The sequence below is a fragment of the Labeo rohita genome, chromosome 4 (assembly GCF_022985175.1).
Source record: "Labeo rohita strain BAU-BD-2019 chromosome 4, IGBB_LRoh.1.0, whole genome shotgun sequence".
NCBI lineage: Eukaryota > Metazoa > Chordata > Actinopteri > Cypriniformes > Cyprinidae > Labeo > Labeo rohita.
In genome coordinates, this window is record NC_066872.1 from 43903637 (window position 1) to 43928050 (window position 24414).

The following is a 24414-nucleotide window of genomic DNA, read 5'->3' on the forward strand; positions in this document are numbered from 1 at the left end:
AAGGTAACATTTCTAATTTCCATTTAGTTAGAGTTTTTCATCTAATATTTATTTTTTATTTTATTTCAGCTGTATTTCATCTCCAGAAATGTTTTTGAATATTTTTAGTTTTAGTTAACTGAGATGGCTGAGATCTCAAACTTTTCACAGATTTTGATGTCTCGTTAGATTAAAACACATCTCTAGCAACTCTAGAGGAGACTAATATTATTATCGTAGTCTTTTCTGACCTTGACTTAATCTCGTTTCTGTCTAGGAGAAACAACTGCGATATAAAAGAGATTTCATGTGCTTTTGTTTTCGTATAGGTGGCTTAATTTGAGAAGAGGAGACAGAGAGGCTCTGCATTGTCGAGCACAGATGAGCTCAGCATCCCCTTCAGAAGAGGAGCACAACTTTTTTAGCCGATCCTGGAAGATCTGGGTCAGATTTTAAAATACACACAAATACATCAGCAGAACTGTAATGCATCCAGGCCTGTAGTCCAAAACTGCACCATAGACAGTACACATGCTCACTTAAAGGGACAGTTCACTTCTATTATCCTTTCTGACTCTCAGGACCTTCTTTCTCCTGTGGAGAACAAAAAAAGATGTTTAGCAGAATGTCCATGCTGCTCTTTGCCATGCAAATTATGTGAAAAGTGGACGTGTGTTGTTAAGCTCCAAAATAGGACAAAAAGCACCAAGCATTTGACTTTTTTGTGCATTATATTTGATGCTTACTCTGAGGAACCTAACTAAATTGAAATCATTATTCACGAAAATCCACACTGGAGCGACATGAAGGTGAGTAAATGATAACAGAATTATGACTTTTGGGTGAACTATCCCTTTAAAGTGCAAACAAATGCTGCACACATGCTCGTTACGCAAACATTTACAAACACGGCCATCTGTTGTTCAGATCCATTGTTGCTTCATGCAATTATTCTAATTTCGCCTAAAACGCTGCATGTCTCAAAGGGGGGTAGACGCGTCCTTCATGCCTAAAACAACAGGAGCTCCATGTGGTTTGGGCCGTTGGCGTGATTGTTTGAACAAACAGACTGGCCCACCGCACATTTTTAATGCATCACCTCTGTTGCAGTGCAAAAACGAAAAAAAGGCTGAGAAAGACATCCTCCGTTGCCATAAAAAAATGGCTGATGCATAAAACCTGAGCAGCATGCATTAGCACCAGGCATACGCACATCAATATGCACGCTCACGTACACTTTGCACATGAGATCTTGGAAATGCATGTTAGTTTATGTGTTGGAAGTAGTGTTTCTCGGCTGGTTTTGCTTCAGGACCTAGATTTGACACTTGACACTGGAGCAAATGGTGACTCAGCAGTACAAATTACTTTACTCTTAGTCACTTCATATATTTTTACTGTATGATGGCTATGCAATCTTGTAAAGACCGTGCTCTTTAAGCATTTAAAAAAAAAAAAACATTTAATTTATATTTATATTTAAATGTTGTTTTTTTTATTTTAAATTTTATTATTTAATTTCATACATTTTATTAATCAAATTTCTTTGCAGCAGAACAGTGTCATTTTAGTATTATTTCTGTAATTTTATTTTTATTGTTCATTTTTATGGCTTTTATTTATTTTCAGTTGCCATGTTAATTTTAGCTTAATTTTTAGTAATTTTGTTGTGATTGTGTTTAGTTATTTTTTGATATTTTTAATAGTTTTTGCTTTTAAAAAGTATTTCTAAACAGTTTATTTATTTATTTATTAATTAGTAGTAAATTTGTTAATTAGTAATTTAGTTTTATTTCCGTTTTAATTTTCAGTTAGTAATTTTAGTACTTCAAATATTTCAGTTCATTTCATTTCATTTTTAAATTTTTTTTTAAATTTTATTTTAGCAAAATTTCATTATTTAGAGTCGTTTACCTCAATTGATAGTAAATTAGTTAAATAGAAGTTTAGTTTTATTTCAGCTTTAGTTTTCAGTTAGAAATTTTATTGCTTAGATTTATTTCTGTTCATTTATTATTTTATTTTATATTTTGTTTTATTTTTAATTTAGTAATTTAATTTAGTAGTTTTTCAATGTAATAATTTTAGTACTTCAACTTCAACTTATTTCAGTTTATTTAACTGAATATTTTATTTTTCATTTAGCTAATAATTTAGTAATTTAATAATTTATTTTAGTTTATATTTCGTTTTATTTTATTTTTAGTTTAGCTAATAATTATCATTATTTACAGTTGTTTTCCCCCAATTAGTAGTAAATTAGTTCATTAGTAATTTAATTTTATTACTATTAGTTAGTAATTTTAGTACTTCAACGTATTTCAGTTCATTTAATTGAATTGTTTTAGTTTTTAATTTAGCTAATAGTTTTCATTATTTACAGTTGTTTTTCCCCTAAAACAGAACAGACCTGAAACCAATTTTTCAGTTTCATCCCACCAGTTGAGCACCACTGGTGTCAAGCTAGAAACACATTCCTCATATCCAGGAGTATGTGTGATGAAATACACACCCACACACATTTCACAATCATCTTGTGCAGCAAACTGTAGATAAAGGGCAATACTTTCAGACACTCCAGCAAAATAAGGCCCACTCCCATCTTCTCGTGGGATACAGTGACCAGACGGTGACCTTGGATCGCTGGAGTGTCTCGTATCTCTGTGAGAACAACACTAAGCCACGCCTCCAGTGACTGATTGACACATTGACTCCTCCCATCTGTAGCATCTTTAGCAGTCAGCCTTCAGCAATTCACAAACAAGAGATCTTCCCATGAAAAGCTTCAGGAAGTGGCTGATGCATCTTGTTTTCACATTTTAATGTCATGAGCTAAAAATGGATGTCAAAACAGGAAAAAAGGATTTTGTTTTAAAAAACATCCTTTATCTTTTAGATCAGTGCAGTGCTGTGATTTGTCAGTTCAAGAGATGCATTTCTGCACTTTGGTTGTGCAATTTTATTTTTCCTTGAAGTCCACTTAAAATGTTAGTCAAGATTTCATGCACCCGAACAGCCATATTTAGCACTGCTTGCTCACGTACAACTATACTTCAATGAAGTTCATTTGTGCTATATGCATTAATGTGGCTCAAATCATGCAGCTTGTTGAGGAAAGTTGTGCTGATTCTTTTCTAAGTGATCTAAACTTATGTTTTTCACATCGTGACATCATGGTGGACAGTTTTGCATGGGAAAACAAGACAAAAATGTAATTTTACAAATGCATTTGAAAAAAAAAAAAAAACCCTTTAGTTGTAATAACTAAATTGATTGAGTTAATTGAATATTTGAGAATGATTCATTTTAAATAGCAAGAAAATTCCTGGTTTCTGTGTTGCAACATTTTTGTGGCTGCAGCATTTTAGATTCTCGTACCATTACTGTTTTATTTGCAGCAACAGCAAGCGTCTGGATGTGTCTGTAGACCCAGTAAAAAGACAATGAGTTGTGTGTTCAGCGCGGGTTGGCTACATTCCTACAGGCCATGCTGACGTGGAGTTAGAGGCCAGAGAATCAATATACAACACAGAAATCATTGACTCGCCTGAGGATGTGAAGAACCGGCAGTATATCTTCAGCCACTCGGAACGTTCCTTTACAAACACCTTCTGAGTTTTATAAAGCACTTAATCCGCCAGACGTTTGGCACCGAATCCATTCCAGTGCTCGGATGCTGCTTCTTCTTTTAATTTGAGCTCGATTACTGAGAGAAAGAAATGGGAAATTTAGAGGATTTGCTGGTTGTTGACAGTGAATGGTAGACGGTGAATGCAGCTGGCTGTAGCTTAGTGGCCTTCACATTTACAAGCTTACAATGATAGCTCACTTGCAGGAAAATTAATGGTTTCAGAAGATGGAGAGGTCAGACAGGGGTCGGTGGTCACTCTGTCAAATGGGAGGTTAAGAAAGTGTATATTTAGGGGCCAAGTTGGGTCATACAAAATATAATGCTCACTTTTCAAGGCCATTTTGTTCAGATTTCATTGAAAAGTGTTTTTCTTTTGTTTTACAGCTTTCTTTGAGCCTTCTTGAAATTTGAAACAGAGCAAATATGTCGTAAATCATCAGATGAGACCAAAAGCACAGCAAAACTGGAAGTAAGTCTTTATCTTTGCAATATTTGACACAATAACCACACCACCAATTGGCCAAAAGGCATAAAACGTCCTTGACAATTTGTATAAATAGTATAGCTTGCCCTAAAGTCATGCTTTTTCACAATATATTTCGTGAGACCTGGAGAATATTGTGATTTACCATTTTTGAGGATGTTCTGCAATTTTGAATGGATTCACCTTCTGTTTTTTTGCTTTTATTTGTGCTGCGTTTTTCAGATCTTTAGCAAAATTGGTGCAGATCATCTTTAGATGAATCTTAATGGATTGCAGCAATCAACCTTTTTGTATTCGGCACTATTTTCCAAAAAACGAATTTTCTAAGGCAGATACCAAGAAGAAAGTGACACTATATTTTGGCATTGCTTTATTCATATTGACATGAAACTTTATACATGGCATTTTCACAATGCCCCGAGGTTGTAGCGCCACCTACTGTTATGAAAAAATTTATAAAATAGAAGATCTAGTGTTTTTCTTTTGTTTTAGAGCTTTCTTTGAGCCTTCCCGAAATTTGGATCAGATCAAACAAGTCGTAAATCATCAGATGGGACCAAAAGGACACCAAAACTGGAAGTAAGTCTTTATCTTTGCAATGTTTTACACAATAACCACACTGCTAATTGGATAACAGGCATAAAGCATGCCTGACAATTTGTATAAATAGCATAACTTGCCTTAAAGTCATGCTTTTTCACTACGTATTTTGTGAGGCCTTCAGAATATCGTGATTTACCATTTTTGAGGGTGTTCTGCAGTTTTAAATGGGTTTGCCTAATGTTTTTTTTTTTGCTTTTATTTGTGTTACATTTTTCCGATCTTCACCAAAATTGGTGCAGATCTTCTTCAGATGAATATTAACAGATTGCAGCAATTAAACCTTTTGGATTCAACACTATTTTCCGAAAACCGAATTTTTAAATGCAGTACCCAAGAAGAAAGTGACACTATATTTTGGCATTGCTTTGTTCATATTGTCGTGAAACTTTATATGTGGCATTTTCACAATGTCCCGAGGTTGTAGCACCACCTACAGTTATGAAAAATGGAATAAAATAGAAGAACTAGTGTTTTTCTTTTGTTTTACAGCTTTCTTTGAGCCTTCCCGAAATTTGGATCAGATCAAATAAGTCGTAAATCATCAGATGAGACCAAAAGCACACCAAAACTGGAAGTAAGTCTTTATCTTTGCAGTATTTTACACAATAACCACACTGCCAATTGGCTAAAAGGCATAAAACATGCCTGGCAGTACTTATAAAGTCATGCAATTTTGGATGGATTCGCCTACTATTTCTTTGCTTTTATTTGTGTTATGTTTTTCTGATACTCACCAAAATTGGTGCAGATCGTCTTCAGGTGAATCTTACCAGATTGCAGCAATTAACCTTTTCGTATTCGACGCTATTTTCCAAAAAACTAATTTTCTAATGCAGATGTCAAGACTGCTGGGGCGCTATAACTAAACAAATCTTCCAAACTATACAATAGATGCCTTGTTTGTTTGCTTTGCCCTAGACTCTCAAACCTAATCATCAAATGTACATGGAATATCTTGTACCAAACACTTACGCTGTTTTCAGGGTCAGTAACACAACATTTTAGTACAGAGAAAAATAAGAGATTCTGGAGATGCCTGAGGTAATTGCCAGTAATTCTTATCGTCCTAAACACTGAGCCAAGCACTTCAGAGACGTCAGAGGAGATAGAGGCGTACGGAGGCCCAAATGTCGATGCTGATAAGGGCGGTTGGTTATCTTGCGGTTGTGCAGGTCTGCAGGGGACAAACCAGCAATCAGCAGGTCATTAAGACGTTTTAGGCTCAGAATCAATATTTATAGTCATTAGTTACTGACTTCAACCAAACGAAGCCAAACCACACCTCTCATTACATCAGAGTTAAACAATCATCCATCTGCAGAAAACAGAAGTGCTTATTTTGTAATTTAGAGTAATAGATTTCTGATTGTGTTGTTTATATATTAGTGTGATGGAGAAGTGTGTGTGTTTTAGAGCTGAGCTCTCGATACAGCTCAGAGAACTTTGCAGCACTTGGGTTAATCAATTAACCGGCTGGATGGGTGTAAATACACAAACACCGTCAGTTAATTCTGTGTGTTGTGAAGCAAAGACAAGAGAGCTGCCGTGGCAGCTGTGTATCGCATTTTGCTAGCACATTCGGTGAACTTTGTATATATAAAACACCTCATTATCAGCTGTATGGTCTCAAAAATAATTGTTGTTGTGATGCATTCTAAAGTTTACATATTAATAATTAAAGCCTTACAATATAATGTTTTAAAAACAAAAACAATCCATGCAAACTTTAAAGAGATGTAAAATAAGAAATTATATGTATGTTAGTATTAAGTGTTTTCTTTATAATTGTTTTTATTATATATTGCATTTTTTTTTCTTTAGCATATATTAAACATTTTTTTCTTTCTAATTTAAAATAACAATATATTTCTATTATTAAGATATAAATTTAAAAATTAAATGTATGTATTAAATATTTTCTTCATTATATATTAAATATTTCGTTTTCATTTTCATATTTTTTTACATTTAAAATAAAAATATGTATATTTTATTATTAAGATAAAGTAATGTATGTATTATGTATGTATGCATGTATTATTTTTTATATTTTTTTATTATATATTACATTTTTCATTTATCATATATTAAATATTTTGCTTTAATTTACGTTTTTTCTTTATAATTAAAAATTTAAAAATATATTTTTAATACTAAGATATAAAATGAGATTATACTGTATGTATGTATTATATTTTCTTTATAATTTTATGTCTATATGTTTTTTTTGTAATGTTTATTATATACTACATACAGTATTTTCTTTATTATATTTTAAATATTTTGTTTTAATTTTCGTTTTTTTTTCATTAGAATTTCTTTTTATAATCTTTTTATTATTAAGATATAAAATGAGAAATTATACTCTATGTATTATTTTTTCTTTATAATTTTATATCTTTGTATTATATAATATACGTATTTTTACATATTTTCTTTATTATATATTAAATATTTAGTTTTAATTTTCGGATTTGGAAGGACATAAAGTAAATAAAGACCAGACTTTCATTGAACTGTTTCTTAACTATAACTACAGTATGTCAAACAGATGTTGAACAACGTGCAACATTTGTATTTTGTCACCGTCAGCTTTCGCTGTGAAGCGCCGTTAAAGGTGTTCCAACAGAAAGTGGCATGAAAACACAGCTGGCCGGTCAATTGAGCTAATTCGTGTGAGAGCTGACTACACATGTACACATAAACAGAAACGACTTCATCGACGAGATTTGCATGCATGAGTAATAGAGGACGCGGCCCGCGCTGTTAGCAAAACGTCACGTCGCATTTAAAAAACCACGTCCGCAGATGCGAAGGCGCCGGCCTGTGTGAACTTCAGCTGATTAGCAGATCTGAGCTTTGAGGCATTTACAGATGTATCTGCATTAGCGTACTTGCCTCGATTAATATTTTAGGCCGAAGGCAACCTGCTAACATTGCGTATGAGCCGCTGTGTTAGTGAACAGCAGTAATTATTTAATCAAGATATGAAAGGACACTCATCCTTGAATGTGAAGGCTGTCGAAGTTTGATTGGAAAGTATCAGATGCCTTTTATTCAGTGATTTGTGTGAAATCCCCCCATGATTTCTCTGTAAGGCAAAAAGCCCCAAAACAAAAACGAAACACACGACTCCCACATTTCCAGCTGAACCGCATGAGCCAAATGAAGCTCTGAGACTCTCGAAAGGGGAAAAGATAAACCCACATGGCAGCAAAAAACTTAAAGGTAGACCGGTTTCCTTTTGATGCCTGCCGCGCGTCTCCTGAGCACATCCGCACAACCGAGCTCAAAGGTCAGGAAAACATATACCAGCTTTCAGCAGGAGCACCATTTCATCCTGAAATGCATTCGACGTAAAAGAATATTTCACTCTTATATTCAAGGTCAAGTTTTTGGCTCTCAAAATACATAAACGAACAAACAAATATGTTGGCGACAGATTCACAGACGAAAGGAGACAGATCTCCTGTGACCTGGACTTATAAATAGCCATCTGGAGCAGACGCTGTGTCTTTTATAAGCAAATTAAATCAGTAATGTCCTTTTCTGCCGTTTCCACAGTAAAGAGAATCACTGAGAGCAGCTAATAATGCGTCGGCGCTTTGACAGCAAGGATGTCACCTGATCTCTTGTCCAACATAACGGCCTCGCGCACTTGACAATGCAGTTAAAGATTTATATGTAATACAAGTTTTGGGGCCAGTAAGAAGTCTCTTCTGCTCATCAAGGCTGCATTTATTTGATTAAAAATACAATAAAATCAGTAAAATTGTGAAATAATATTACAATTCAAAAGAAGTCTTTTCTATTTGAATATCTGTTTAAATGTAATTTATTCCTGTGATAAAAAGCTGAATTTTCAGCATCATTACTCCAGTCTTCAGTCACATGATCCTTCAGAAATCATTCTAATATTCTGAATATTAAATATTAAACATTTTCTTTATATTTTTTATGTTCTATTATATATTTTATATTTTTCTTTATAATTTAAAACAAAACATTTTTATTATTAAGATACAAAATTAGAAATTATATATTTATTATATATTACATATTTCCTTTATTATATATTAAATATTTAGCTTTAATTTTCATTTTTTTCTTTATAATTTAATATAAAACATATATTTTTTACTATCAAGATGTAAAATGAGAAATTATATGTATGTTTCAGAAGCATTTCTGATTATTATTTTTGAAAACAGTTGTGCTGCTTAATATTTTTGTAAAAACTGTGATTATATATTAACAGAAAGCTTAAAAAACAAATGCATTTGTTGCATTTATTGTTTTACTTTTTTTTAATTGTTTTGAGTTATAGTAAGAGCATCAAACTCTGATTTCTGCATTTATTTGATTAAAAGTACAATAAAATCAGTACAATTATGAAATAATATTACAATTTAAAATAATTGTTTTCTATTTGAATATCTGTTAAAATGTAATTTATTCCTGTGATGCAAAGCTGAATTTTCAGCATCGTTACTCTAGTCTTGAGTGTCACATGATTCTTCAGAAATCATTCTAATATTCTGATTTAAATAGGAAATATTTTCTTTATATTTTTTATTATACACTCTGTATTTTGTATTTATCTTTATAATTTAAAATAAAACATTTTTATTATTAAGATACAAACTTAGAAATTATATATTATGTTTTTATAATGTTTTATTATATATTACATATTTTCTTTATTATATATTAAATATTTTGCTTTAATTTTCTTTTTTTATCATTTAAAATTATATATATATATATATATATATATAAAAGTTATAAAATGAGAAATTATATGAATGTTTGAGAAGTATTATCATTGTTGAAAACAGTTGTGTACCCGCAGCTGCTTAATATTTTTGCAAAAACTGATTTTATAAATAGTAAGCTAAAAAAAAAACAAATGCATTTGTTGCACTTATTGTTTTGAAAAAATGTTAATTATGTTTTGAGTTATAGTAAGTGCATCAAACTCTAATTTCTCGCTATGTGACCCCAGTGAAATGTTATTTGCCTGTTTGAGGAGGAAGTGTTGTTATTATTTTCACTTCTCACTTCTGTGCTCTTATTTGACTCTGTGGGCCATTAATAAGAACATAATGATCAGCTTTGCTGATGAAAACAGTTCAGGCACATAAATGAATGTGGCTGTAGGTGTTTTCCTCTCATTAGGACAGTGAATAATGTGCACACCAACAGCCACGGGGCTTCATTGAAATCTGATACACTGATATATGTTGCTTTCAGCTCAGTCCAGCTTCTCATTCCTCTGTAGATCTGATTGATTTGCTTGTGTGCCGTTTTATAGTGTGAATGTACCGTCAACACAAGCCTGCACTTGGATCCATGTTGACTGGTTTGCGGTATAAGTTTTGCCAGGGCATGTTTTTAAAGGCATGGTTCAAGCAAATATGAAAATTATCTTGTCATTTCAAACCCATATGACACTCTTTCTTGTGTGAAACTGCACAGAGTTAATTTGCACGTCTTGAGTTCTTTTTTCTATGTGAATGAATGAGCATGGATGCTTTTAAGCTAAAAAAAAGAAACAAAAAGCAGTGAAAATTATTGTAAATGTGGTTCGCGTGCCTTGTGCATGCTATTCCAAGTCTTCTGCAGCCATACAGTGCTTTTTTTGTGAGAAAGAGAACAAAATGTCATTATTCACAGAAAATTACATCAAATGTCATTGGACTTTTAACCAATTCTCATTGATGTGTCATATTTGAATATATTTAAATGCTGATGAAATTTAATGACTGTAGCTCTGGAAAATTGCCAAAATGTCAGTATGTTTCAGTATGTTTCTCACATGATGCTATCATAGGAATTTATTTACGTATTTATTTTATTTTTGTGGTAAACCACTGACAATTTCAGTCTGTCAGACTATTTTGATGCTTAATAAAATTCGTCTATAAAATTAATGACAATTAATTTCAGTCTATTTCAGTCTGTTCACACTATTTTGTTACTTTTTTTGGTGCTTAATAAAATTACTATATAAAACGAATGACAAAATACAAAAAATTATAATAATAATAATAATAATAAGATTTCTGTTTTTGTAGTAAACTATGTCTTTTAATCTGTCTTAATAAATTAATCTATAAAATAAACATCATAATTTGCCAAAAATGATATATTTTCATTGTGTTTGATTTCAGTCTATTCAGACTAAATTGGTGCTTTTTTGGTGCTTAATAAAGTTCATCTATACAATTAATGACAAAATTATTTATTTTGTTGTGAACTATTTAATTCAGTCTGTTTCAGTCTATTTAGACTTTTTTTAGTACTGTTGGTGGTTAATAAAATTATTGTCTAAATCCAATGACAAAATACAATTTAAAAAATAGTAATAAGATTTCTGTTTTTTGTAGTAAACTATTTCTTTTAATGTGACTTAAATTAATCTATAAAATAAACAACATAGTCTGCCAAAAATTAGATATTTCATCTTTTTTTTCATCTTTTGTTTGATTTCAGTCTATTCAGACTAAATTGGTGCTTTTTTGGTGCTTAATAAAGTTAATTACACAATTAATTAGTCTATTTCAGTCTATTTAGACTTTTTTTTTTAGTACTTTTGTTGCTTATGAAAATTAATCTATAAAACGAATTAGAGTATTTGTCAAAAACTGTAATTTTTCATTGTTGTGGAAAAAACATTTTTAATTTCTGTCTGTTACATCTAACTGAGAACTTTCTGTTCCGTTTTTTAAATGTAACTACTTGTTTCAGAATGTTCAAAGAACATTTAAATGTAACATTGTTTAAAAATGATAAAATGGAATGTTCAGTTAATGTTCGCATAACTGTTTATAAAACTAACAAAACATTCTTAGAATATATATCGTTGTTAATTTAGTGCTTTTTTGTTGCTTAATAAAATGAATCTATAAAAGTAATAACAGAATTGATCAAAAATAATACGATTTTTTTTTTGTTGTGGTGAGCTGTATTGGCTAACGGAAGATAAATCATGCAGTACTTTTGGAATAAATCCACTAAGCAAACCGGTTGTGTTTTTCTCCCGCTAGGAAGCTGTATTAGCATTACTGAGCCACAGCGCCACGGGATCAAAGAGGCTTTGTCCTGTGAGGCGTGAGGGTCGTGCAGGTATGGGACAGACGCGGCCTGACCCCAGACTGCAGGGCAGCGGGTACACAATCTGCTCCGAGACCCACTCCTGTGCTCATCGGCCATGATGCGACGGTCATTGAACGAGAAGGCTGCTCTGTGAAGATACCACAGTGTCCCGGGGAGAGATGGGAAGGTTTGATAACCGTGCACACGCTCACACGCGCCGGCACAGACGAGCGAGGGGCTGTTTATGCTTTTCCTCGCTGTGAGCCGCCTCTCAGATATGCAGGAACCGAACATCTGTAGGAAAATGATGCCAGATTTTTTATATTTGCTAGTTTGCATTCTTAGAAGCAGGGTTTGTACAATGTGCTTAAAATGCTTGAAGTACTTGAATTTGACTTTTTGAAATTTAAGGCCTGGAAAACTCTTATATTATTAAATATTTTTTGAAAGACAATGTATCTATGAAATAAGTGTTTAATTTTTTTAATAAGCACATATCTTTTCACACAAAATTCATGCAATTGAAGAAAACATATATTTTTTTCTATTATTTTAGTCATAAAACTAGTGAGCAAAGCCAGTAGTATTACTGACAGTGTTGTGTAAACATGGCGCAAAAAGAGGAACAAATGAACCAAATCAACTGAGTGCGTCATTTAAGCTGGAACTGCTCCGATTGATTCAAGCTCCTGACTTTTTTCATTTCAAGCAATTCACTAGCAAAAACCAGATCAAATTAAAAAAGCTATTCATTTTCGAATTTCAACATCAAATGATTCAAATGATTTTAAAAACAATTGCGTCACAACATGATTCTCTGCTTTGGATCACGCTTCGTGAATCATTTGATTCAGATCAGGCCTTCAAATTGCGCATCGTGAACCAGTTGATTTAGATCAGAACCTCAAGTTGCATATTGCGAATCATTTGATTTAGATCGGAACTTCACGTTTTATGAATCATTTGATTCAGATCGGGACTTCGGAGCAGGTTGTTGAATCGTTCTGCGAATTAAATGATTCACGATTTGTAATCCACAACCAAAGTCCCCATTTGAAGAATCAATCGCAAACCATCAATGGTTCACTAATCGCAAATCATTCAATTCGTGGAATGATTCAAGAATCCACTCTGAAGTTTCCATCATTTGATTTAGATCGGAACTTTGGAGCGGGTTCGCATATATTTTGCTTTAGATCGTGAATCACGAATCATTTGATTCAAAACGTTTTTGCAAATCGTTTTTTCTTACACAGTAGAAAACATCAAATCATATGTGAGATCTCTGATTGAAGTCCTTGAAAATAAAAAAAAGTAATGCTTGAAAAGTCCTTGAAAGTCCTGAAATTTTAGTTTACAGTATCTGTACGAACCCTGTAGAACGTTCTGGGAAATGTTCTCTCAACGTGATGTTACGTGAATAGTCCAGAGTTATCAGGTTGTTAATAATGTTCTCAAAACATTAGCACAAAATTATTATTTATACATCATTTTTTACATTTTAGTTGGAACACTTTTTAAATGTTACTTTGCTACTTTGTGCTAGGTGGGTTTTAGAATGTTGCTAGGGGGTTGCTAGGAGACCTTGGTCAAGTTTAAATGTTACTATCTGTTTTAGAATGTTCAGAGAACATTCAAATGTAACATTTAAAAATGATAAAATGGAGTGTTCACTTAATGTTCGCATAAGCATTTTTAAACAAAAAAGGACCTTGTGAACAATCAGAGATCGTTAAAGCAACGTTAGAAAAACGTTATTCTAAAATATCTACTTTAGTCCATGACTACAGTTAAAGTAAACTACTCTTAACTCGTCTCGGTGGACTGTCTGGCCAGTGTGGTCACGTTTTAGTGCTCTTATTTAGATAAATGCCATACCACAGGTTCATATGGAAGAAATAAGTCTCCGATAGGGGGATTCATTAGCTCAAATCCTTTTAAATTGCAATGCTTCAGAGTAAATTGGAAATGCAGCACTTGATGCTGATTAGATGAGAGACTCCAGAGCAGAAGAGCAGACCGACTCATCTGTTACACAGGCCAGTCTGGACTACAGAACACGAGTCACATGACATCAACACGTCTGATGTTCACATATTTGATATGGGCCATTAGTTGCGTTTATGAACGTTGGTGGAGATGCTGAGGTTAATTTAAAGTGCCTGAGGATACTGTGTAAAAAGCATGCATCATAATCATTCAGTACTATAATGTGGAGTCAGTAAGGTTTTTTTTAATGTTTTCAAAAGTTGCCCTTTATGCTAACCAAGGCTGCATTTATTTAATAAAAAAATACAGTAAAATATGGTAATATTGTGAAATATTATTACAATTTAAAATAACTGTTTTTGATGTGAATGTATTGTAAAATATAATTTATTCCATTAATGCAAAGCTGAATTTTCAGCATCACTATTCCAGTCATCACTGATCCTTCAGAAATTATTGATGATTTGATGCTCAAGAAATATTTTCTCAAAGTTGAAAACTGTATTACATTGTTATTATTATTTTCAGGATTCTTTGATGAATAGACTTCAAAAGAACAGCATTTATTTGAAACAGGAATCTTTTGTAACATTGTAAATGTTCTTACTCTCTCTTTTGATCAATTTAATGTGTTCTTGCAGAGTAAAATATTAATTTCTTAAAAAGAAAATAAAAACCCTACTGACCTCAAACTTTTGGTAGTGTATCAAAGTTCTGACTTTAAAGGTTAAGCAGTTTGTTTCTGTGACAGTAGTAATTCCAAAAATGCACACTAATTTCAAACAGGAATTCCGAACACTCCCTCTGTCCGCCATTGGTCAGCCAAACAGATAACCCCGCCCCCAAACACATGCTATTGGCTGAGCCAATGTTGCTGTGTTACCTAAGCTCTAAATGTCTTTCTTACATACCTCTGCATATTAAACTAGAATAGTAAGTATTATAAAAAGAATTTGACTCAAAGGTCAAGATTTCCTAACTGTTGGAGATCTTGCACAGTCGTTCTTGTAGTGGTTGTGTAAGAGTGTGGGATGCATTTCTTAACAAACAATTCTCCTGATACCAGTTCACACGGTCTGCAGTGATGCATCACTGGATGGATTTGTCAATGGACAGTATAACTAGTGCAATAGTTGTCTTGTGTAATCACTTGATTGCAAACGGCCATAGATTGGACGCGAGCCTCTCTTTTGGCTTGGACTGATAAGAAACCAGCTAGCAACTGCCTTTGCAGTGAAGTGGCGAGTTTCGCATGGGTTTTTGTTGTATAGATGACCGAAATGAGTGCCATTTTGGAAATCAACCGTGACAAAACAAATCCAACAAAGCTAACTTCTCCATCTGCATGCGTGCCATGATTTGACTCTGTTCCTCTGAGCAAAAGAGGGTCAATACATGCTAATAAGATCCGAAACGCTAACGGCCAAAGAGGCAGTGGGCAAATGCCAGCGTGATGCCCTGGAGCGCTAAGTCATATTTACCCTGCGACTCTGCAAACAGCCATACCTCAGCACAAAATGCTGCGCGGGTTCATCAGGGATGTGCGCTACAAGCAATTTCTGCTACTCAACATTGAGCACCATGTAATCTTTCCCAGGTGCAGCGTTCTCCAATTCCTGAATGACTGATCTATGACGCTCTTGAGAAGCCCAAACAGCTACTACACGAGCTGAAGTACCTCAGTGCAGGAGATGTGCTTGAGTTTGCGTTTGTTGATGTCTGAAGAGATTTATAAAGGCCTGAGGGCTCCATGAACCTCTACATTCAACACAAAGGAGTCATTTAGCAGATGCTTTTATGCACAGCAGCTTGCCGTACGTTTATTAGAGGTTTAGTCTGTCTAGAGCAGACTGAGGTTAAGTGTCTTGATCAAGGTTGTAATGATGATAATGAGTGAATCATTGTCTTTAAAGAACTAATTCTTTTTTACTGTCAGTCTGTGAATTATTAATGGGTATTTTTTTAGGTTAAATCGTTGTACCAACAAGTGATTCTTTTTTGAGTGAGTCTTTTGAATCATTAATTTATGATTTATTTTGGAATGATTCAGGTGGCTTTAGCGAATCATTGAATCTTTCATTCAGCCATTCTGTTCTTAAACACTGATTCATTGATGAATGATACAAGTAATCATATTTATGAGTGAGCCATTGAATCATTTACTCAGCCTATCCTTTCAAAACATGAAACAATGACTGTATATATGAGTGAATAATTGAATTATTCATCCATTTATTTTTTCATAAATATTGATTAATTCGTTCATCCAGTTCACTCCAAAACACTGATTCACTCAGGAATGAATCAAATGACTTTATTAGTGAGTAACTGAATCTTTCACTCACCTATTTGTTCATAAAACTGATTAATTCAGGAATAAAACAAGTTACTTTATCATTGAACTGATTTGTTCAAAGACAGTAATTAATTCAGGAATGAATTAAGTGACTTTATTAGTGAGACTTTTGAATCATTTATTCAACCAGTTTGTTCAGAATCACTGATTCATTCAGAAGTTAAACAGGTGACTGTATATATAAGTGAGTCATTGACTCATTCATTTAACTGATTCATTCAGAGACAATCACTCATTGAGGAATGAATCAGGCGACTTTAAGAGTGAATCACTGAATCTTTCATTCAACCATTTCGTTCTTAAACACTGATTCATTAATGAATGATACAAGTAACCATATTCATTTAACCGATTCATTCAAAGACAATCATTCATTGAGAAATGAATCAAGTGACTTAATAGTGAGTCTTTTAATTCATTCATTCAACCAATTTGTTCAAAAACACTAATTCATTCAGAAATTAAATAAGTGAATGTATATATAAGTGAATCATTGACTCATTCATTTAACCGATTCATTCAAAGACAATCATTAATTAAGGAATGAATCAAGTGACTATTAGTGAGTCTTTTGAATCATTCATTCAACCAATTTGTTCAGAATCACTGGTTCATTCAGAAATTTATCAAGTGACTGTATATATGAGTCATTGACTCATTCATTTAATCGATTTATTCAAAGACAATCATTTTTTTGGGAATGAATCAAGTGACTTAATAGTGAGTCTTTTAATTCATTCATTCAACCAGTTTATTCAAAAACACTAATTCATTCAGAAATTAAATAAGTGAATGTATATATAAGTAAATCATTGACATCATTAAACCGATTCATTCAAAGACAGTCATTCACTGAACAATGTATCAAGTGACTTTATTAGTGAGTCTTTTGAATCATTCATTCAGCCAATTTGTTCAGAATCACTGGTTCATTCAGAAATTACAAGTGACTGTATATTCAAAGACAATAATTCACTAAACAGTGTATCAAGTGACTTTATTAGTGAGTCTTTTGAATCATTCATTCAACCTATTTGTTCAAAAACACTAATTCATTCAGAAATTAAATAGGTGAATGTATATATAAGTGAGTCATTGACTCATTTAACCGATTCATTCAAGGACAGTCATTCACCGAACAAAGAATCAAGCGACTTTATTAGTGAGTCTTTTGAATCATTCATTCAACCAATTTGTTTAGAAGCACTGATTCATTTATGATGAGTCATTGAATCATTCAGCTGATTTGTTCATAAACAGATTCATTTAGGGAATGAAACAAATTTATATGCAAGTTTATTTGACCAATTAATTCAAAGACTCTGATTTATTCAGAAATGAAACAAGTGAATCTTTGAATCGTTCACTCCAACATGCAGTCTCAGTTCTTTCTTATAAAGCTGACTTTTCACAGTTCATTCAGTTCCCTAAAGATAAATTCAAATCTTGCATATTTTTTCCCACTGATGTTCCTCTTTCAATCAAAAGTGCATTCAGCAAGAGAAAATGGCTTGTGAGCGTTTGACTTCATGCCCTCAAAGCGTCTCTCAGTGTCAGCGCTGAATTAGTCAGCAAAAGCAGCGTGCATGTTGACTCAGAGCTTCGCTTGTAAACACAGGAGGGCAAACAGCGTTTTATCTGTTCGCTTAACACTGTGTGTTCCCGTCAGACGGGTCGCTCAGGTGCCGGTCCGTTCACGCTTTCCCCCCAGAGTGCTTTCTGCTTAATCACAGCCGCTTGTGGAGCACCAGTTAGCGTTTATTCAAGAAGAAACTCATTAGCCTGGAAGAACAAATTGCATCTATTCATGCAACAGCAATTAAATTCAGAAAGAAAATGATATTGTGTTAAAGAGAAGGTCCCGCTCGCGGCAGAGCATACAAAATCACGCTGCAAATGTGAATGGAGGCGCTAAATGAAGCCACGGCTGTTGGCGACTGCTCAATGCACCCTTAAAAGGTGTGAATGGATGACTAGGGGAAAAAGGAAGCGTGTGCGAATATGTGGCCGCTGAGAAGGTGTTGTAAGAGCTGTGTGGGACCAATGTCTCCCCGCGCCGTGTGTGTGAACAGAATGCTAATTGGCCACCAGGCTTCATGTGGGCAGGAGGCGACTCATTAGCGCTGCTGCATCCGTATTTGTGCTAAGCTGCCGTCGAGCTCCGTGGCTCTGGGTGGCGTCCAGCTTCTAGATGCCCCGAGGAGAAAAGAAATGGAGACGTGTAACAAGCACAGCCTCGGCGTGAAGTCTCGCTGTTCATCTCATATTAAGCATCCTCACCGCTGATCTCCAAAAGGTCTGTCCAATCGGTCACGATCGGGAACCGTCCGCCCATCTGCTGAGGATGTTGGCCCCGGGCCCGGAAGTCAACAAATCGGCCCGTGGGAACAGGGTGACCTCCACGCTGAATGCCAGCGAACGCACCGACACGTCCTCCCCGACGATATGACAATGGAAAACATGGCCTCCAAATGGGATAGCCAAACAACATCCTGCGGTTAAAGATGTTTAGTTAAATCAGGCCGCGGATCGTGACAATAGCTTTGTTTCATAACCCAGGGAGCTTTTATTGGCAGTTGAACCTTGTAAGTAATTGGAAACGCTCTACATAGGAAGGAACTTGCAAGTGCATGGGAAACTCTTGGAAAAAACATCCCATAAAAATACACATGTGGAAAAGTTAAGATTCTATTCTATTCTATTCTATTCTTTCTATTCTATTATTTTTCAGAATATACTTTCATTATTTTTGTATTTGTAGTTTTGTGTCTGTGTGTGTGTATATATATATAATATTTAAAAATGCTAATAATATATTTTATTTAGTATATACTAATATTTCAGTATTTTTATATTTATATTTGTATATTTAAAAATATTTAAAAATAAATCAATTTAAAAAATATATAAAACATTTGAAAATAAAATTACATATTGGATATATATTATATTGTATTTTTTTGGTATTTAGTTTTTTTTTTGTATATACTTGTATTTCAGTATTTTGGTATTTTTGTATATTTTTGTATTTGTATATTTAAAAAAATATTTGAAAAATAAATTATTTAAAAAAATGAAAATAAAATTGTATATAGGATATATATATATTATATTTATATATTATAGTAAATTGTATTTTTAGTATATAATTATATTTTAATATGTTTGTATTTGTATGTTTTGTATATTTTTGTATTTGTATATTTAAAATATATTTAAAAATGAATTATTTAAAAATGTAAAAAATATATGAAATATTTGAAAATAAAATTGCATATAGGATGTATATTGTTAAACATAATACATTGTATTATATTTAAGAAATACAATATAAATATTCAGATATATTATTGTATATATATATATATATATATATATATAGCATATATGTAGAAAAATATAATTTTTGAAAATAATATTGTATTATATTAAAATATATATTTTTATATATTTTTAATACTAAAATGTTTTGTATATATGTATATTTTAATATTTTTATTTGTATTTTGTGTGTTTTATATAAAAATAAATATTTAAAAATATATAAAATATTTGAAAATAAAATTACATATAGGATATTTAATATATTTAAAATAATGTTAAACATACATTATAATATATTTAAGAAATACAATAGAAATAGATAAAATATATTATTATATTATATAAAAAGCATTGTATGTTTCTTAGCTGTACATATAATCTCAGTGATAAAAATGCTTTAAATATGTGTGGGTTTTTTTAGATATTTTTGTTTGTGTGTTATATATAAGTATATAGAAGTGTTAATATAAGTATTTACAAAAAATGAATGTGTGTGTGTATATATATATATATATATATATACATATATATATATATATATACATATATATATATATATATATACATATATATATATATATATATATATATATATATATATATATATATATATATATATATATATATATATATATATGTATATTTGTGCTGGTCAAAAAAAGTGGGATTGCCTTCAGTGAAAGGAGCAAGTGGTCTAAGGCAGTGTAATCCTGCTGCCTGCTTTTCTCAGCAGTGCTCTCTAGGTAGGCAGCTCAGTGGGTTTTGGATCTAATGGCTCACTAGCTGGAGCTAACGTTTTAAAGAAAGCAATGGAGCATTGGAGACCTTTGTTGGTCTTTAAAGGAAATTGTCTGACAGTTTAAATCTCTCATTATCTCTTCTGTGCATGATCAGACCCTAATCGCGCAGGTTTAACGAGCTTATAAAAGCAACTGACATGACGGATTGTTCTTCTCATTTAAAGCAACGCAAAAGCCGCCGCAATCCGACAGTGTCTACTAGTGCCACTCTGCTCCGCTTACTGTAATGAAAGGCTCTGACAGATGTAATATTCCAGAAGGATGGATTCTGTGCTCAGATCACTCAGACTGTACATGCAATATAAAGCGAGCGATTTGAAATAAAGTAAAAAATATTATGTATAAGCAGAGACTACATTTATAAACCACAGCGCTCTGTGTATTTTAGTACCGTCTAAATGTTGAACGGCATGTTCCTTATCTTTCTGAATGTTATAGTGGCAGCCTTTGCGATGTACAGCAGTTGTTCCCGGGTGAAATCCAGGCATGTGTTTTTATGATAACGCTGAGATCTGCTGCTGCTGCTCAAGAGAAAACTTTAACTGGAGTTTAATGTCTTAAAATGTCAAAACAGTTCAGGAAAAGCTGTTCAAAATACACGATAATGAATCCACTGGTATTTTAATGTTGTTTTCTTTCTACTTTTCTTTTACTGTAACATCAAGGTGTGTGTGTGTGTGTATATATATATATATAGCTTGATGTTTACAGTAGTAAACTGATTTACAGGAGGGAACAAAAAATGAAACGTTGATTTTGATTTTTTTTTTTTTATTTTTTTTTATATTTGTTTCAGTTTCATTTTGTTGTTCTTTCCTTTATAATATTTTTTCAAAAATGTCTGCATTTTAATTTTTCTTATTTTTACTTTTTTTTTTTTTTAATACATTTTAATTACTGTAGTACTTAAACTTTAAACAATGAAATATAAAATGAGAAGTCATGTATGCATTAAATATTTTCTTTATTTCTTATTACTCTATTTTTATGTATTAAAAATATTGTTTTTATTATTATATGTAATATTTTCTTTATTATACATTATACATATTTTATTTTTAGTTCATTTCTTTCTTTATTTTAATTATCTTTTTTCTTCATAATTCAAAATTGATTGATTGATTTATTTACTGTCATTATTGTATTTCTTAAATATTTATATTATATTTCTAAAATATAAAATATCATAGAATATGTTTATTTATTTTCTACTTTATGTATGGAAATATTATATGTATTATATTGTGTAACTAATGTAATACATTATTATATATTGTATTATATAATTGTATATATATATATATATATATATATATGGTTTATTTCTTGTCATTTTGTTTTAAATATTTATACTATATTTCTAAAATACAAAATATAGTACAACATTATGTTTATATAGTGCTTGTACATTATGTCTGTATACTGTATATTATATATACTATAATATATCATTTATAATATATAATATTTATAATATTATATATTGATAATATATATTAAAAATATATATAATATTTTTAATATATAATATAAAGTGTGTTCTACATTATATAAATAAATATTATACAATTATTTATTTATTATCATGTTATGTCTTAAATTTTCATATTATATTTCTAAAATATAAAATATAATACAGTGTTATGTTTGAAATGAACATAAATACAATATATGAAATACTTTGTATTTATATTTGTTTTATTGTAGTATAAAATCTATAATTTATGTTCTACATTATTACATATTTTAATATATACTTGCATAATTTTTATCATTACAATATAATATTTCTTAAATAGAAAACAATATTTTATATTTAACATCCTAACGGTATATGTAATATTTTATATCTGTATTTAATTTGATATATTGTGTAATACATGAGTGTAATATTGTATAATACAAAATTCTAAAAATATATAACCCTTGTTAAGCAGCTCACTCGGTTTTGTAACAAAGCTTTCGAGTCTGAGTGATATCGAGTTCTGCTCTCACACCTAATGTGCCAGACAGATATGGATCTGTGTAAAATGTTTGTCCAATTACCCTAACAAGTGATATCAATCTGCATATCAGATATCAGAGATACAGTTGGCATGCTAAATAGCTCATAAGCTGCCTTCGCTGTGATCGTAATCCTCTCATTAACAGCTCGTCCATGCTCTGATAGCAACACGACCTCAGACTCTATGTGACGAACGTGATCAATAGCGTCTTTGAGGACGACAAATATAAAATGCCATGTTTTTAAACAGTTTTCTCTAAGAAAAGGACATACAAAGACATATTACTTACTCTTTTGTTGACCGTGTAGTGTGTGTTTGTCTGAATGTCGTGCGTTTTGCTCTTGGATTTGGGGGTCGAGTTGGGCAATCGATACCAAACAGAGGCTGTGAGCAATTAATCGTCTGCTCCATTACCGTGGTGCCAGCCAGGAATCTTAAGCTAATGATGCTAGCGATTGGTGGGCAGCTTGTGTGTGGAGAGGGAAAATAGCAATCAATACCCAACAAAGCTCTTTAAAAGATGATATGTAACTCAATAAGATCCGTAATAACCCAGAAACCGCACTATGCTTTTGTTTCTCGACAATATACCACTTTTAACGATGCGGTTTACGTAAATAGCTGAGCCTCTTTCAAGTCGAGCGGATAGCGTGACTCCATTAGTGTGAAGATTCCTCTCATTAAAGTTTTCTCATACCATCGAGTGCCACATTTCATTGCCTTGGAAATCATTTGAGCTCTTTAAAACTAATGAAAAGGTCATTTCTATATGCTCACACATAATTATGAGTGTTCTTAAGTTGCCGGTGAAAAGAAAAGCGCGATAGCGTGTTTTCGAGCTGAATCAGGTGAAGTGGAGTGTATATATAAAAAAAAGAGAAAATGAATAGATAAAAGCTAACTGAGATATGGCAGATTTTTAGCCTGCTGCTGCCATTGGAAATACAAACATTACATTCAGTGAGTCTCCAGCTTCTCACGTCTAAGATTTTTAGAAGAGATTTTAACAGCGACCCCAAATTAGGTCTTTTTGGTATCTCGATTGTTGCTCTTGGACAGCAATGAGATCAAATCGAGTCCAAATTGAGTCACAAATATTTTACATGAGAAAAGATCTCAGCTGTCTGACATGTGTCTCAAACTCACACTTAGGGGATGACAAAATGCCAAATGAGATCTCTTTGTTGTCTCAAAACTTTCTTTTGGACAGAAATGAGATCAAATTGAGTCCCAGACATTTTGACTGAGACAAAACGCGTTATCTCACAGGTGTCTCAGTTGTTGCTCCTGGACAGCAATGAGATCAAATGGAGCCCAAATTGAGTCACAAATATTTTACATGAAAAAAAAAGCCTTAGTTATCTCACATATGTCTCTAGAGTTTGGAAGATGTGTGTCAAACTCGCTCTTAGGGGACAACAAAATCCCAAATGAGATTTCTTTGATATCTCAATTCTTTCTCCTGGACAGCAATGAGATCAAATTGACTCCCAGACATTTTGACTGAAAAAAGACACAATTTATCTCACGTTTGTCTCAAACTCCCTCTTAGAGGACAATAAAATCCCAAATGAGATCTCTTTGATATCTCGATTGTTGCTCCTGGACAGCAATGAGATCAAATTCAGTCCCAGACATTTTGACCCAGAAAAGACGCTAGTTATCTCACAGGTGTCTCAGTTGTTGCTCCTGGACAGCAATGAGATCAAATGGAGTCCAAATTGAGTCACAAATATTTTACATGAAAAAAAAAGCCTTAGTTATCTCACATATGTCTCTAGAGTTTGGAAGATGTGTGTCAAACTTGCTCTTAGGGGACAACAAAATCCCAAATGAGACCTCTTTGGTGTCTCAACTGTTGATTCTGGACAGCAGTGAGATCAGATGGAAACCAAATGGAGTCCCAGATATTATACATGAAAAAATACCCTAGTTTTCTCATCTGTCTCAAATTCGCTCTTAGGGGACAACAAAATCCCCAATGAGATCTATTCGATATCTTAATCCTTTCTCTTGGACAGCAATGAGATCAAATTGAGTCTCAAACATTTTGACTGAGAAAAGACACTGTTTATCTCACATGTCTCAAACTCGCTCATAGGGGACAACAAAATCCCAAATGAGACCTCTTTGGTGTCTCAACT